We start from the raw sequence: 15,250 nt of genomic DNA, 5'->3' as shown, positions 1-15,250 counted from the left end.
CAAGATATTTAATTCATTTGAAAGACGTTTACCTTCTGTGGAAAATGCAGAATGATATAATATTTGAAAAAAATGTGATTTTCGGGGATCCCTGGGTGGCTCAGTGGTTTAGCGCCTGCCTTCAGCCAGGACGTGATCCTGGAGGCCCAGTACTGAGTCCCGCATCAGGCTCCCTGTATAGAATGGAGCATGCTTCTTCTTCTGCCTGTGTCTCTGCCTGTCTCTTTCTCTCAATCTCTCCCTCTTTCTCTTTCTCCCTCTCATAAATAAATAAATAAAATCTTTTAAAAAAGAAAGAAAGAAAAAATGTGCTTTTACGAGAATACAGACTAAGGTTTGATTTGTGAATCATATTTATACGACCTTCTCCTTGAGTAAGTCTTAAGGTCTTTTGGTTTCTCAGTTTCACTTTTTATAACTGAACTAATAAACCATCAAAAGCTTTTCATAGAAACGAAGTAAGATGATATCTTCAAAACTCTTAACATAGTGTTGGATATATACAGTCACGAAATTACATGTTTCCATGATGTCTTGTAGGATTATAAAATAGTAGTAGTACTAAAATGATAATAATTATATATGCTCTACTTATATGCATGCTGTGAATAGTAAGTTATATATTTGAAAACACCCTCAAATGTATATGAAGTGCTACACATTTTTTTAAAATGTCTATTGGGAGTTTGCCTAAAAATTGTGGTGAAACTTAGTTAATTGTTCTGGCCACATATGTGAACACATTCTTTATGGTATAGGCTTCCATCTTATATATTCATTATTTGGTATATTTCCAACAGTCCATGGAAATGTAGTATTTGGGGGAGTACCACATGAATAATTTTGTGTTGTACGTGCTCATAGAATTGAGAAAGGGCAAGATCCCATGCCCATTTCTTTATTCAATCAGAGCAGTTCCACTTTCAGGTTAATATAAATTTTAATTTTAAAAAATCTTCAAGTTTAGAAATAACTTTAAGATTCTACCTTTCAGGGATCCCTGGGTGGCGCAGCGGTTTGGCGCCTGCCTTTGGCCCAGGGCGCGATCCTGGAGATCCGGGATCGAATCCCACGTCGGGCTCCCGGTGCATGGAGCTTGCTTCTCCCTCTGCCTATGTCTCTGCCTTTCTCTCTCTCACTGTGTGCCTATCATGAATAAATAAAAATTAAAAAAAAAAAAAAAAGATTCTACCTTTCAGTAATAACAGAGAAATATGTATAGTTAAACTCTCCCATAGGTAAAACCTATAAAATCTAGATGGAGTATTAAGAAATATTATATTTAGGTATTGACCTAAAACAGGAAGAGTCTTGAGAAGGATGACCTCTGAAAGGCAGCAAGTGGACCGTATGTGATTTAAGTGTTTTCACGATTCTGGTGGACAATAAGCCCTGATCCCTATAGTACAGAGTGTAGGAGGTCAGCACACTGACTTTGAAACTGGCATATTGGCTAGGAGATTAAGGGGGGATCCCTTTATTTATTTATTTTTTGGGGGGATGCCTTTAAAAAAAGTAGTTGCATATGGAATAAATGCCAAAATCTATCTATAAAATTTGCAAAATCCATGATTAGACACTGATCTAGTTAAGCATTAATGAGATACAAGGCTCTGTCAAATAAAGCAGTGAGAAACTGGAAGGATGCAGATTTTCAGTTGCTGACCATCATAAAAGAAACAGTTTGCAGTTTGAGTTCAACTCATTTAAACTCAGTGCTTGAACAAATATCAATACACTTAAGAAGAATATAAATAGAACAAGAACCCCACCACATATTTCTATTGCCTAAAATGCAATAGAAATATTAGTAGACATGTGAATAATCAACAAACAATTCATACTCAGAAAAAAAGAAGTCAACAGAAAAGATTTCCAAGAAGACATACATGCTGAAATTATCAGATGAGGGATTGAAGTCGGCTATCATAAATATATCCAAGGTCCTGAAACAATATTTAATTACAATGAATATTTGGGGGAATATGAGCAGTAAATCTGTAATTATGAAAAACAAAGGAAGTTCTATAAAAACTAAATTAAACAACATAAGTAAAATAAAAAAAAACTCCTTGATGAGCTAGACAGCAGGGAATAAAAAGTCCGTGAACTCAAAGATAGATCAACACTTCACAACAAAGAGAAAAATAAACAAAATAAACAGAAATTCAATGACCTGTATGTAGGACATTATAAAAATTCAATAGAGTTATACATTTATTATATGTATAAGAGGAAGAAAATTAATATGAGAAAAATCCAATAGCCTTTGGGACTCTATAAAATGTTCTAAGATATGCATATTTATATTCCCCCCAAAAGAAGAGAAGATATAGAAAACAATATTTGAATAAAAGGCTAAACATAGTTCAAATCTGATGAAAAACTTAAACTTACGGATTTAAGAAGAACAGTACACTGTGAGCTGGGTAAATACAATCACACTAAAGCACATCAAAGTCAAAATGACAACACCCCAAAATAAAGAGAAAATCTTGAAAGAAGCCACAGGAAACTGTCATATTATATAAAGGGTATAAGGCTCTAAATGACAGCTAACATCATCAAAAGTAATAGAGGCCATTCCACACTAAAAGCTACCAAACTTTTTGAACAAATGGCTAATTCCAGGACTGCTACATATAAAATAGTAGATGATATTCTTACATCTTTTTTGGGTCAGGAACATGAGAAAAGTTCCAGGAAGGAATTATGGGGATTTCTCAAAAGTATCCAAAAGTCAGCAAGAAGAGTTCTCACTAATCATACTAAGGACAGCTTAATGTCTCATTGAATAGAATATAAAAGTTTGAGTTGATATTTATATCTGTATCTATCTATATCTAGGCACACACATACACATATAGAGTGAAAATCTCTTACTGTAGAATTTCAACTAAAATACATTTACAAATATAGTATAAAACAGTTGTAATTTCTGTAACAAAGAACTTAGAAATCAATGGTTATTAGAGCAGTTGAGTGAAATTTTGACAATGAATAAGATATTTGCATAGTTGCCAAAAGTATTCTAAAACCTGTTTAATAATTATAGAGAGAAAAAAGTAACTATGGTGGAGAAAAATGACAGGTCACCAGTCTTGACCTAACCAATCACCACTCAGTGGAACAAAGCAACATCATATTATTCCTAATACAATACCCTAAAAAAAAAGATACATTATTTCAGTGATATTCCTGCTATCACACATATATGTCAAATACAAAGAAAGAGCTGGCCAACCCAAAATCCAAACTGGTAGCCATCCTACAAAATAACCGACCTCTTCTCCTCAAAATATCACGATTAATATAGAAGAGAAAGGTTGAGACATACATAAGTGTGACCCATGATCCTGAATTCTGGATGGGAGAAGATGGCTATTAAGAATAACATTGGGAAAACTGTTAAGATTCCAATACAGGCTATGGATTAAGACTGGGATAGTGTGAAACAAGGGAGCCATTCTTCTCAGGGGTAAATTTTATACTAACAAATAAAAACCTCAGCAATCAAAATAAATACTATCTGAAGGTAATATTTTAAAAAGCTTAATGCAAAAATCCATGATGAACAAAGTATCCACTTTAAATTATTACAGTATTATTTAGGGTTTTTCCTTTTTGCCTCAGACTCCAATATGATTAGGTAAACACTGATTATATCAATGTTAGATTATCTAATTTTGTCAACTGTCTTACATTCACTTAAGAGAATATACTTCTTAGGAAATATGTAATATGTAAGAAAGTTGGGATAAAGGGTCAGGATATTTCTTACTTGTAGAGAATAAAAAATGGCCCCCCAAAATATATTAAATTCCTATCCCTAGATCATGTGAATATTACTTTATGTATGGCAAAACATGTGATCAAATTCTAGTTCTAGAGATGAAGAGGATATCCTTGATTAAGAGTGGGTCCTAAATAGGAACAGATTCATCTTTATAGGAAAGAGATTCAGATGCAGTTTTGGGACACAAGCAGAAGCAGCAATGTAAGAAGGCAGAGACCGAAGTAATGTGGCCACAAGTCAATGAATACCTACAGCTCCAGAAGCTAGAAGCAATGAAGGGATTCTCCCCTAGAGTCTATGGAGGTAACACAATACTGTTGATATCTTGATTTTGGATGTCTAGATGCCAGAACTGTGAGAGAATAAATTTCTTTCATTTAAAACCACCAACTTGTGTTGTACACAACTAAGTGGTAACTTCCTATGGCAATCACAAGAAATGAATACATTTATCCTTAAATGGTATTGGTGATAGGATGATACATAGATGATACAGAAGAAGGAGAGGGATGGATAAGAGTGGGAAGGAAGAGAGAGAATATGACTAAAATGGGGTGGAATGCAAACAACTGCTGAAACTGGTTAGTGTATATGAAAGTTCCTTGAACTATTTGTAACATCTGTATGTTTGAGAAATCCGAACCAATTTACAAAGTTCAATTGGAAAATCTCCGATATGTGTTATTTCCTCTCTATAAATAATCATGAATGTGAATTTCTTCTCTACATGTATCTTTAAATCTTACATTTGTGGTCATTCAGCTATAATATTCTTAGTGGTACTTATAAACATATTATTATAGAACTCAAAGGAGAAATTAGTTTACCACGGGAGAATGCTTCTTCCAGGGGAGACCAGCTGCTTCCCTGGGGAGACTACTTTATCACCAATGTCTTCTCCAATTAGACTTCAAACTTCATAAGGTGTAAGGGAAAAAGAAAAGTATTATCATTTTTTAATGGAGCATGATTCCAGGCACAAATAAAGGCCCATTTTATAGTTGTTGAAATAACCAATGAATGAATATTATATATACAAAATCAAAGAAATACTGTTCATTTATTTCAGAGAAGTTGGTAATTATTTTCTATTAGGGAGAAACATTTTCCAATTACAGCTTTTCATTTTTTCCCTATGTATTTGCATGTGGATTTACTGTTGTAATTTTTCATAATATTCACATGAAGATCATGAAAAGACTGACAGGATTTTTATGAAATGTCACAATAATAAGGCTCTATGGGAATACTAGTTTCTAGAACACAGAGGAGAACCCCAGAGCTCAATCTTTTAATGTAAAAGGAGTAATGGGACCAAGGATTAGGCATCAAGAAGCTCTGTCATTTTCTATTTGAAACTCTGCTAAGCTTCTTAATCTACAATATACCAAATATTATAGTAGATATTTAATTTCATTTAATCACTGTAATAATGCTTTGAGGCAAATATGATACATAATTTCAACATGATAAAACTGATATTCAAAAGTTTGAGGAGTCATCTGTGACACACAAATAATGTGTGGCAAAGAGATTGGACGTCTGGCTGCCTTTACTGAAAAATTGACTTTACTTAAAAAGTTAGGCACCTACACACTGTTTTACTTCTGACTTCCAACTAAAATGAGTTATGTCTTCTTATTATCTCACCTGTAAAAGAGGTAAGAGTAGATGCTTTCTGAGGTCTCCTTTCTACATAAATTTGAATGACTATAAGTCTTGGCAAAGATTAACAGTAGAGTAGTACCCAAAGTCTTTGATAGGTTTTATTTTTTAATAATATTTAGAATTATATTTTAGATATTGTAGTTGTTTGAACTGTGTCCCACAAAAAAAAAAAAAAAAAAGTCCTAGTCCAAATTTCCACTACCTGTGAATGTGACCTTATTTGAAAATAGTGCCTTTTCAGGTATAATTAAGAATATCAGGGCAGCCCGGTGGCGCAGGGGTTTAGCGCAGCCTGCAGCCCAGGGCGTGATCCTGGAGACCCTGGATCGAGTCCCACGTCAGGCTCCCTGCATGGTGCCTGCTTCTCCCTCTGCCTGTGTCTCTGCCTCTCTCTCTGTCTATGAATAAATAAATAAAATTAAAAAAAAAAAAAGAATATCAAAAAGAGCTCATACTGGATTTAGCCTGGATCTATGTGACTGATGACTAATGTCCTTATACCTGGATGACATGCAGGGTGGAGATGCTGTGAAGACTGAGCCAGTGATTGAGATGATATAAGCTAAGGAATGCCAAGCATCCCCTGCAGCACCTGAAGCTAGGAAAAAGGCGTGGAGTGGTTTCTCCCAATCTTTAGAAGTAACCAACTCTGTCTGCTAATACCTTGATTTCAGACTTCTGACTCCTGAAATGTAAGAGAATAAATTTCTGTTTTCTTAAGGCACCCGGTTTCTGGCACATTGTTATGGCAGCTATAGGAAACTAAAGACATGTTTATAGTAGAAAAATTTTAACTCTTAATATTGGACTTATTTATTTTCAGATATCACTAAGAATTTTCTTCATGTATCAAAGCAATAATATTTTATGGTGACAATTACGCTGTTTTGTAAAAAACAAAAGTTACCTGATAAAATTTTGATTAAAGATATTTGCATTCGTAGGACACAAGTTAAAGTAATTAAATAAAAATTTAGCACTGAATTCTACAACATTATTATTAAATGTTAAGTTAATTAGACTATAATTTAACAGTTTCTTATATTTTAATACATTGGAGCTATAAGCTGTATAATTCAAAGGTCTACATGAAGGTATTAATCTGGGGATTTTTTAAATAAATGTAAACATTGGGATGCCTGGGTGGCTCAGTGATTGAGCATGTGCCTTTGGCTTAGGTCGTGATTCTGGGGTCCTAAAATCTAGTCCAGTATCAGGCTCCCCGCAGGGAGCCTGCTTCTCCCTCTGCCTATGTCTCTACCTCTCTGTGTCTCTCATGAATACATAAATAAAATCTTAAATAAATGTAAGGATTTTAATTTGTTTATCAATTACTCACTGCCACATAAAATTACACATAAAGTAACCACAGGGTCTTAGGAGCAAACACTAATCAGTGTGTGTTTCTCATGTACATGGTGTCATCTGGGATTGCCAAGGCACCTCTGTTTTTGCTGGGCTCACTGGCATGTCTAGCCACATCTGAGGATCAGCTGGCTTTCCAAGATTTAGGCTTCTCTCATTCTTCAATAGATTTCCATGGTCTCTCTCATGTTTTCAAGGTAATCAGAAAAGCCAAAAAGCGAGCGTAAGCCCTGAAGAGGCCTCAGAAGACCTAGATTTGGAAAAGACATGCTGTCATGTCTTCCTTATTGCATTGGCTAAGCAGGTTGCACGACCAAACCTAAAGTCAGAAAGCCCCTACAAAGAAACAGATCAAAGGCACTGGGCACTAGGAGGGATGAAGGACTGGGATATTCAATACAATTTACCATGCTTGTTAAGAAGAGATGCCGATCTTAATTTTGTTTGCTTCTGTTCTTGTCAAATGAACATTCTTCCTACCTACACATCTCCAAAATATACCCTAGGCCATAAGCAGCAGAAAATTTCTATCAATGTTAATAGTTCTCAAATTTCAGATGTACTCGAACTCTATATAAAACTTATTTTTGGGCTCCTGGGTGGCCCTGTTAGTTAAGCGTCTGCCTTCAGCTCGGGTCATGACTCAGGGTCTTGGAATCAAGCCCTACATCAGCCTCCTTGCTCAGTGGGGAATCTGCTTTTTCCCTCTCCCTCTGTCTCTGCCATTCACCTTCTTTGTTCTCTCTGGCTCTCTCTCTCTCTCTCTGTCAAATAAATAAAATCTTAAAAAAAAGAAAAAAAAAACCAAACTTATTTTCTTCCTATGTCCAGTTCCCCTTCTTTTATCACTAGGCTTTTGAGTATCAAGAAGAGTAATTGCATAAATAATAAATGTGGCTACTAAGAACAATTTAGAAGGCTTTGTCAAGTACCTTGGTCACCAGAGAAAGAAAATCATTAAAAATATTATCATGGATCAAATCTTTCTTCCAACATTTTCCATTTTTCAGTTTACCTGGCAATTAAGGATTAGATCACAGGCTTTTACAAGTGGCACAGCTGTGAGGTTAGAACACTGTGCCCCGCAGAAAATGACAAAACAATTGTAACAATACTGCATCAAACCTCAAGATTCTATGGCAGAAACTGAGCACTAGAGTTAGCAAACAGGAAAGAATCCTGAAAAATGATGATCCTTACAATACACATTCTGTTTTTCAATAAAAGGTAAAGACTAAAATCAGTTATGGACATATTACTATTATTATCAAAGTTTTATGTTATAAAATATAAAACCTTAATCATTCTTGAAGGCTTATAACAAAAAAAAGCGACCTCAGGATAAAAATCCTTTACTCACAGATCCAAGAAGTGACCAAATTTAAATCTCTTAAAGCTTTTTTTTTTCTTTTTAAAAGATTTTATTTATTTATTCATGAGAGACACAGAGAGAGAGAGAGAGAGAGAGAGAGAGGCAGAGATACAGGCAGAGGGAGAAGCAGGCTCCATGCAGGGAGCCCGACATGGGACTCTATCCCTTGTCTCCAGGATCACGCCCTGGGCTGAAGGCTGCACTAAACCGCTGAGCCAACCAGGCTGCCCTCTCTTAAAGCTTTTACTCTCATCTTATTTTCCTCCAATTTACCTTCTTAATGTTTCATTTTTTCTTCCTAAAATAAACACTTATATTTCTTATACCCCCCTAAAACCCTTACCTTCATACACACCTCTTTACCTATACCGATATGGCTCTGTTAGTGTTTTAGTTAAAGCAATTAATGTTCAAGGTTCACAGAATTATCAATACACTTTTATGAGAAGGAAGTTTAGTAGTTTTATACTATGATATTTTTTTCCTTTACAACTTTTATTTCCTGCTGTAAACAAATTCCTCATGTTAGTTTTCTATGTCACTTTCATGAGTCCATCCTCAGATTCTGAAAGACAGTTCTCCTGCCTACAGATGACAGAGAAGGAGTCAGTTTAATTTCCTTTTTCCTTGCTCTTGGAAATGATTTTCCTCAGAATTTTGAACATTGTTTTATGATCTTAAAATTTTGGTCTCCCTGTTGAGAAGCTTGATGCTGTTCTGTTTACTAATCCTTTGCCTGCAATCTCCCACTGTCTTTGTATTCTCTCTACAAAAGAGTGAAATCTCCCTTTAACCACTCTGTTTTAAAATTTCACAATGATATGCTCTGGTTGTCTTTGACAAATTTTCTTGAATTATTTGTTTGATAATATTCCCCCATCATTTTCACCATAGGAGTTTAAGGTCTAAACTACTATTTTCAGGGTATTGGACTTCGTGAACTGAATCACTGAATTCTTAGTTGTTTCATATTGTATACCAAATTCTCCATCTATTACACAAGATTCTTTTTTTTTATTTTTTTATAAGATTTTTTTTTAAATTTTTTTTTTTTATTTATTTATGATAGTCACGCACACAGAGAGAGAGAGGCAGAGACACAGGCAGAGGGAGAAGCAGGCTCCATGCACCGGGAGCCCGACGTGGGATTCGATCCCGGGTCTCCAGGATCGCGCCCTGGGCCAAAGGCAGGCGCCAAACCGCTGCGCCACCCAGGGATCCCACACAAGATTCTTTTAATAGTTCCTTGATCTAACTCTTCTACTGAATTATTCCTTATTATGTTCTTTAATTTCAATGCATTCTTGTTATCCTCTAAATATTTTTTTATATTTATCTTTCATTGTTCAATGAATGGAATTCTCTCCTAAACTGTAGAAGGAAACTACTTGGAAGTTTTCATGTCTCTGCATTTTCTTACATTTGTTTTTTTTTCCCCTCCATTTTCATTGTCTTTCAAATTTGAGCTTTTCTTCAAACAAGTGAACCCCATGTGCCTAATTGCATTTTTGAATGATCTAACACTACATTGTAAACACCATGAGCATGTAAGAAATTGGCTAAGTAATTAGTATTAGCAGAGGTTAATCAGGCTGGCATTTCAACTTTAAAATATACATTTTATCCCATTGACTGGGTAGTTTCACCAGAGAAATCTTTCAATTTTTTTCTTTAGGAGAATATACTGTCTTGCAATAATTCTGGAGTTTTATCTTCAGAAATCTGTGCAGCTGTGCTTGGTTATATTTCGTGGATAGAAGAGTCTAATTATATTTTCAAAATATCATCCTGCTTTCATCACCCTTCATATGGATACATGGACACATTTCAAAATCCCTTTAATTTCAACTGACTGTGTTACCCAGGCACCCCGATTACTATGGCTTTATAGTATAATTTGAAGTCTGGAATTGACACTTCCAGCTTTGTTTATTTAAAGTTTTTTGTTAGTTTGTTTTTGTTTTGGTTTTGGTTTTGGTTATTTGAGCCATTTTTGGTTCCATATAAGTTTTAGGATTGTTCTATCTCTGTAAAAAATACTGTTGGTATTTTGACAGTGATTACATTAAATTTGTAGATTGCTTTAAGTAATAAGAACATTTAACAATATTTGTTCTTCCAGTCCATGAGCATGAAATATCTTTCCATTTGTTTGTATGGTTTTCAGTTACCTTTCATTAATATTTTATAGTTTTCAGATAACAGGTCTTCCACTTCCTTGGTTAAGTTTATACCTTATACCTAGATATTTTATTATTTTCAGTGCAATTGTAAATGGGATTGTTTTCTTAATTTTTCTATTGCTTCATTATTAGTATATAGAAATGGAACATACTTCTGTACATTGATTTTGTATTCTGTAACCTTATTGAATCCATTTATCAATTCTAATAGTTTTTTGGTGAAGTCTTCAGGGTTTTCTATATATAGTATCAGGTCATCTGCAAATAGTGATAGTTTTAGTTTTCCTTACCTTTTAGTTTTTCCTTGGATACCTATTATTTCTTTTTGTTTTCTGACTGTGGTGGCTAGGACTTTCAGTACTATGTTGAATAAAACTAGGCAGAGTGGATATCCTTATCTTGTTCTTGATCTTAGGGGGAAGGTCTCAGATTTTACCATTGAGTATGATGTTAGCTATGGGTTTTTCATAAAAGGCCTTTATTATGTTAAGGTATGTTCCCTCTAAACCTACTTGTTGAGGGTTTTTATTATGAATGGAAATTGTCAATGCTTTTTCTGCATCTATTGAAATGATCATTTTGTTTTTATCCTTTCTCTTATTGATGTGATGTATCACATTGATTTGCAAATATTAAACCACCTTTGCATCCCAGGAATAAATCCCACTTGATCATAGTGAATGAATTTTAATGAATTGTTAGATTCAGTTTGCTAATATTCTGTTGAGGATTTTGCATTTATGTTCATCAGAGATATTGGCCTGTAGTTTTTTCTCTCTCTCACTTTTGTAATGTCTTTATATAGGTTTGGAATTAGACTAATGTGGATCTTACAGAATGGATTTGGAAGTTTTTCTTCCTCTTCTATTTGTGGGATTAGTTTGAGAAGAATAGATATTAACTCTTTTTTAAATATTTGGTAGAATTCACTTTTGAAGCCATCTGGTCCGGGTTTTTGTTTGTTAGGAGTTTTTTGATTACTGATTCAATTTAATTGCTAGTAATCAGCCAGTTCAAATTTTCTATTTCTTCCTGATTCAGTTTGGGTAGGTCGTATGTTTTTAGGAATTTGTCAATTTATTCTAGGTTTTTCAATTTGTTTGCATATACTTTTTCATAATCTCTTACAATTGTATTTCTATGATGTTTGTTATTTCTCTTCTTTTATTTGTGATTTTGAGTCTTTTTTAATGAGTCTGACTAGAAGTTTATCAATTTTATTGATCTTTTCAAAGAACCAGCTCATGGTTCCATTGATTTATACTATTGTGTTTTTTGTTTTAGTCTCTATTTCACTTAGTTCTGGTCTAATCTTTACTATTTCCTTCCTTCTCCTGGTTTGTGGTTTTGTTCTTTTTCTAACTCTTTTATGTACAAGGTTAGGTTATTTGAGATTTTTCTTGCTTCTTGAGGTAGGCTCATATTTCTATAAACTTAGAAATGTAGAACAGCTTGTGCTGCATCCCAAAGATTTTGAACTGCAGTGTTTTCATTTCGTTTGTCTGTATTTTTTAATTTCCTCTTTGATTTCTTGGTATTCATTATTTAGTAGTATATTATTTAATGTCCACATATTTCTACTCTTCCTAGAGTTGTGTGTGTGTGTGGGGGGGGGTTGATTTCTTCTCTTATGATATCATGATCAGACAACATGCATGGAATGGCTTTGATCTGTTTGAATTTGTCGAGAGACTTGTTTTGTGGCCCAATATACGATCTATTGTAGAGAATGTTCTATGAGCACTTGAAAAGAATATGTATTGTTTTAGAATGGAATATTCTGAGTATATCTGCTAAATTCATCTGGTTCAATGTGTCATTCAAAGCCACTGTTCTCTTGTTGATTTTCTGTTTGGATGATCTGTCCATTGATGTAAATGGATATTTGTATCAAATATCTTCTGCTCTGGCATTACAAATAACTCTCCCTCCTGTTACCCCAAAAGCCTTCCAAACTATTTCTTCTACATTGTATCTATGGGGGCAGTTTGCTGTGCTGTCTCTCCAAGGGCAGGGATTCCATTTCTTCTCACCCTCTGGGCTCTTCTAGAGCCAAGCCTATTGATTTTTTAAAATTCCATGTTTGAAGTCCCGATGGTTGTAAGAACTCATGAATTTCAGCCCCTCTGTCTTTCAAAGCCAAATAATGTGGGGATTTATCTTCCTTGTCCAGGCTCCCCAGTATGGAGGTCTGTTACTCTTCCCTTTCTGTGTCTGTGGTGTCCCTCTTTCCCTCAAATAGGCCTGCAAGTCCATTTAGTTTCCAACATCATCTCCCTCCCTCCTACTCTCTTTGATGTGGGCTTCTTCTCTACATTTAGTTGTCAAATTTAGTCTGCCAGTCTTTGGGTCATTTTCAGGGTTATTTACACAGATGTGAGCATTATCTAGTTATATCTATGGGATCCTCCTACTCCACCAACTTTCCCAGAAGTCCTCCAAATTCCTTTTTTTTTTTTTTTAACTTTTTACCCTCTCATTAGCTTAGCTTGAGAAGGTAAAAGTTGGACTAAAACATGTATTTAATGAATTAATTGAAACGGTGAAGATTGATAAATGTATTTTCTTAAATTTGTCAATGCATTTGTCAATAAACGTATTCAATAGTAACTATTAAGATATTATGTTCTAGGCACTCATCTAGGTAACTGAAATATGTTAAGAACAAAAGTTCCCAATCATATACAGCTTATTTTTTAGTGAGAGATCGGGCATGGTAAGACAGAAAGTAGAGAATAAACATTATAAATTACATATTATGATAGAATATGTATTGCAAAATATAAAGAATAGGGTAAGAGCAGTTAGGAATATTAGGAACAGCTAATTGGAAGTCTTGGAAATGGATATTTTTGGTATCAAGTAGGATTATTACGTCTGGCCACATTAAGTAAATGTGTTGAGCAGTGATTTAGGTGGAGAAAAGCAATCCAGGAGGAGAATCAGCCAATGAAAAAGCCATAGGTAGGAGTATACTTAGTACGTTTGAGATAAAATGAAGGGCCCAAAGTGGCTGAAACACAATGAATAAAGGAGAGTAGTAAAATATGAAGTTAGAAATGAGGTTATATACAATAGGCTTATTCTTTGAGAAACTGGAAACCATTTTAGAGTTTTGATCATAGTCACATAATGCTCTGACAACAGGATTACTCTAGGTGCTGTTATTACAATGGTCCAGGTAAGAGATGTTAGTGACTCAGATTAGGGACACCATCATGGAAGGTGAGAAGTGTTCAGATTCAAGATTATATATATATATGTAATAAGATTTCCTAATAAACTGGAAGTAGGGTTGTAGGGGGAGGAGCATGGAGGTCTTTTTATTTGTTTGTTTTGTTTTGGGTTGTTTTTTTTTTTTTTTCTTTAGAGAGGAATGGAGTTTTCATCAATGAAGTAGGTTTGTTTGTTTGTTTGTTTTAAAATCAACAAAATAGGGCAGCCCGGGTGGCTCAGCCCAGGCTGTGATCCTGGAGACCTGGGATCGAGTCCCACATCAGGCTCCCTGCATGGAGCCTGCTTTTTCCTCTGCCTGTGTCTCTGCCTCTCTCTCTCTCTCTCTCTCTCTCTCTCTCTCTGTGTGTGTGTCTCATGAATAAATAAAATCTATAAAAAAATAAAATAAATCAACAAAATAAGTAGTTTTGCTGGAAAACAACAGAGTTTGGTTTGGGATGCTGAAATTGAGACGTCTATAAGGCATAAATTGGCAGCCAAATATAGGAATTCAGAGCTTGGAAATAAGTGCTACTAGAGATTTATACAGGGAATTACCAGACTTTATATGGTACTAAAAGGTGTGAATGGGAAAAGTGATAACTCTCATCTTGATAGAGAAGATTTCAAAACTCTGAATCCTGGAGAACTCCAATGTTAAGGGCAAAGGGGGGAGAATGAACAAAAGAGCCTGATGAGAAACAGCTGGTTAGGTGTGAGGAAAAAGCAAGAGTATGCTTCCCTGCAAGTCTTATGAAAACCTAAAGAGAAGGAAGAATTCATGTGTGTTAAGTAAAAAGAAAACTGAATTTTGAATTAAGGAGGTCACTTTTTACTCTGGAAAAGATAATGGTAAGTGAATATTTAGGAACGAAAGCCTATGTGGAGTAGTAAAGAAAGAGGGAACTGTAGGGGTGCCTGGGTGGCTCAGTTGGTTAAGTGTCTAACCCTTGGTTTTGGCTCAGGTCACAATCTCACAGTATCTCTCTTTCTCTCATATAAATAAAATAAACAAAATCTTAGAAAAAAAAGAAACGAGGGCCTGTAGAGGCACTGTTCTCAGTGAGTAGAGACAATTTTTAGTTTTGTTTATTCTAGCGATAGACTCACGTTTATTTTTATGAAATTCAGAAAGATCCTTTGTATGCACTCTATCCAATTTATCCCAATGATAATATCTTTCATAACTATAGAATGATATCACAAGGATATTGATATTTATATAGTTAAGGTATAGGACAACTCTAAAAGGATCCACTCAACCTGTAAAATTCTTTTTCTCAGGTAATTGTAATATATTACTATAATATTTGTTATGATTAGTACCTAACGTCTGATCTATATACTTGTATTTTATAGAAATAATTTGATACATTTAATAAATATCCTAAAAATATTAAAGTCAGGTAAATAAAAAGAGAAAATAAAATATTATACCCCATGTTGGCTGACTTTTGCTACAAATATTGTTTAAAATGTTACATAAAAAACAAGTCTAAAAGTTGTTCAAAATTATTATAAACTAAAATTTTCAGTTATGAAAAACTGAAATGATGATTATGTATTAAATTTAACTTCTTAAATTTTAAGAATATATATCATATTATGATGCTTAGTTTTTGATAAAGTATTTTTAACATTACTGCTGCT

General features: G+C 34.4%; 1 long non-coding RNA gene across 16 annotated transcripts in view; it reads right to left on the bottom strand.

Annotated features, from left to right (window-relative positions):
* LOC144301774 (uncharacterized) overlaps positions 1 to 7,915 on the bottom strand; it is a 268,953-nt gene extending 261,038 nt beyond the window's left edge. For 9 of the 16 annotated variants that reach the window (XR_013368623.1, XR_013368611.1, XR_013368615.1 and 6 more), the window contains exons 1-4: positions 7,845 to 7,915; positions 7,237 to 7,331; positions 5,966 to 6,149; positions 4,624 to 4,711 (exon numbers count right to left, since the gene is read on the bottom strand). This is a non-coding gene — a long non-coding RNA (uncharacterized LOC144301774). Of the gene's footprint in view, positions 1 to 4,623; positions 4,712 to 5,965; positions 6,150 to 7,236; positions 7,332 to 7,761 lie in introns of all 16 variants that reach the window. The other 7 variants (XR_013368612.1, XR_013368621.1, XR_013368613.1 and 4 more) reach the window with 7 other exon arrangements.
* Between the last annotated feature and the right edge of the window lie 7,335 nt (positions 7,916 to 15,250).

The sequence above is a fragment of the Canis aureus genome, chromosome 30, assembly GCF_053574225.1.
Source record: "Canis aureus isolate CA01 chromosome 30, VMU_Caureus_v.1.0, whole genome shotgun sequence".
In the NCBI taxonomy this organism is placed as follows: domain Eukaryota; kingdom Metazoa; phylum Chordata; class Mammalia; order Carnivora; family Canidae; genus Canis; species Canis aureus.
The sequence above is the reverse complement of the archived record's forward strand: the minus strand, read 5'-3'. Positions and strand labels throughout refer to the sequence as shown.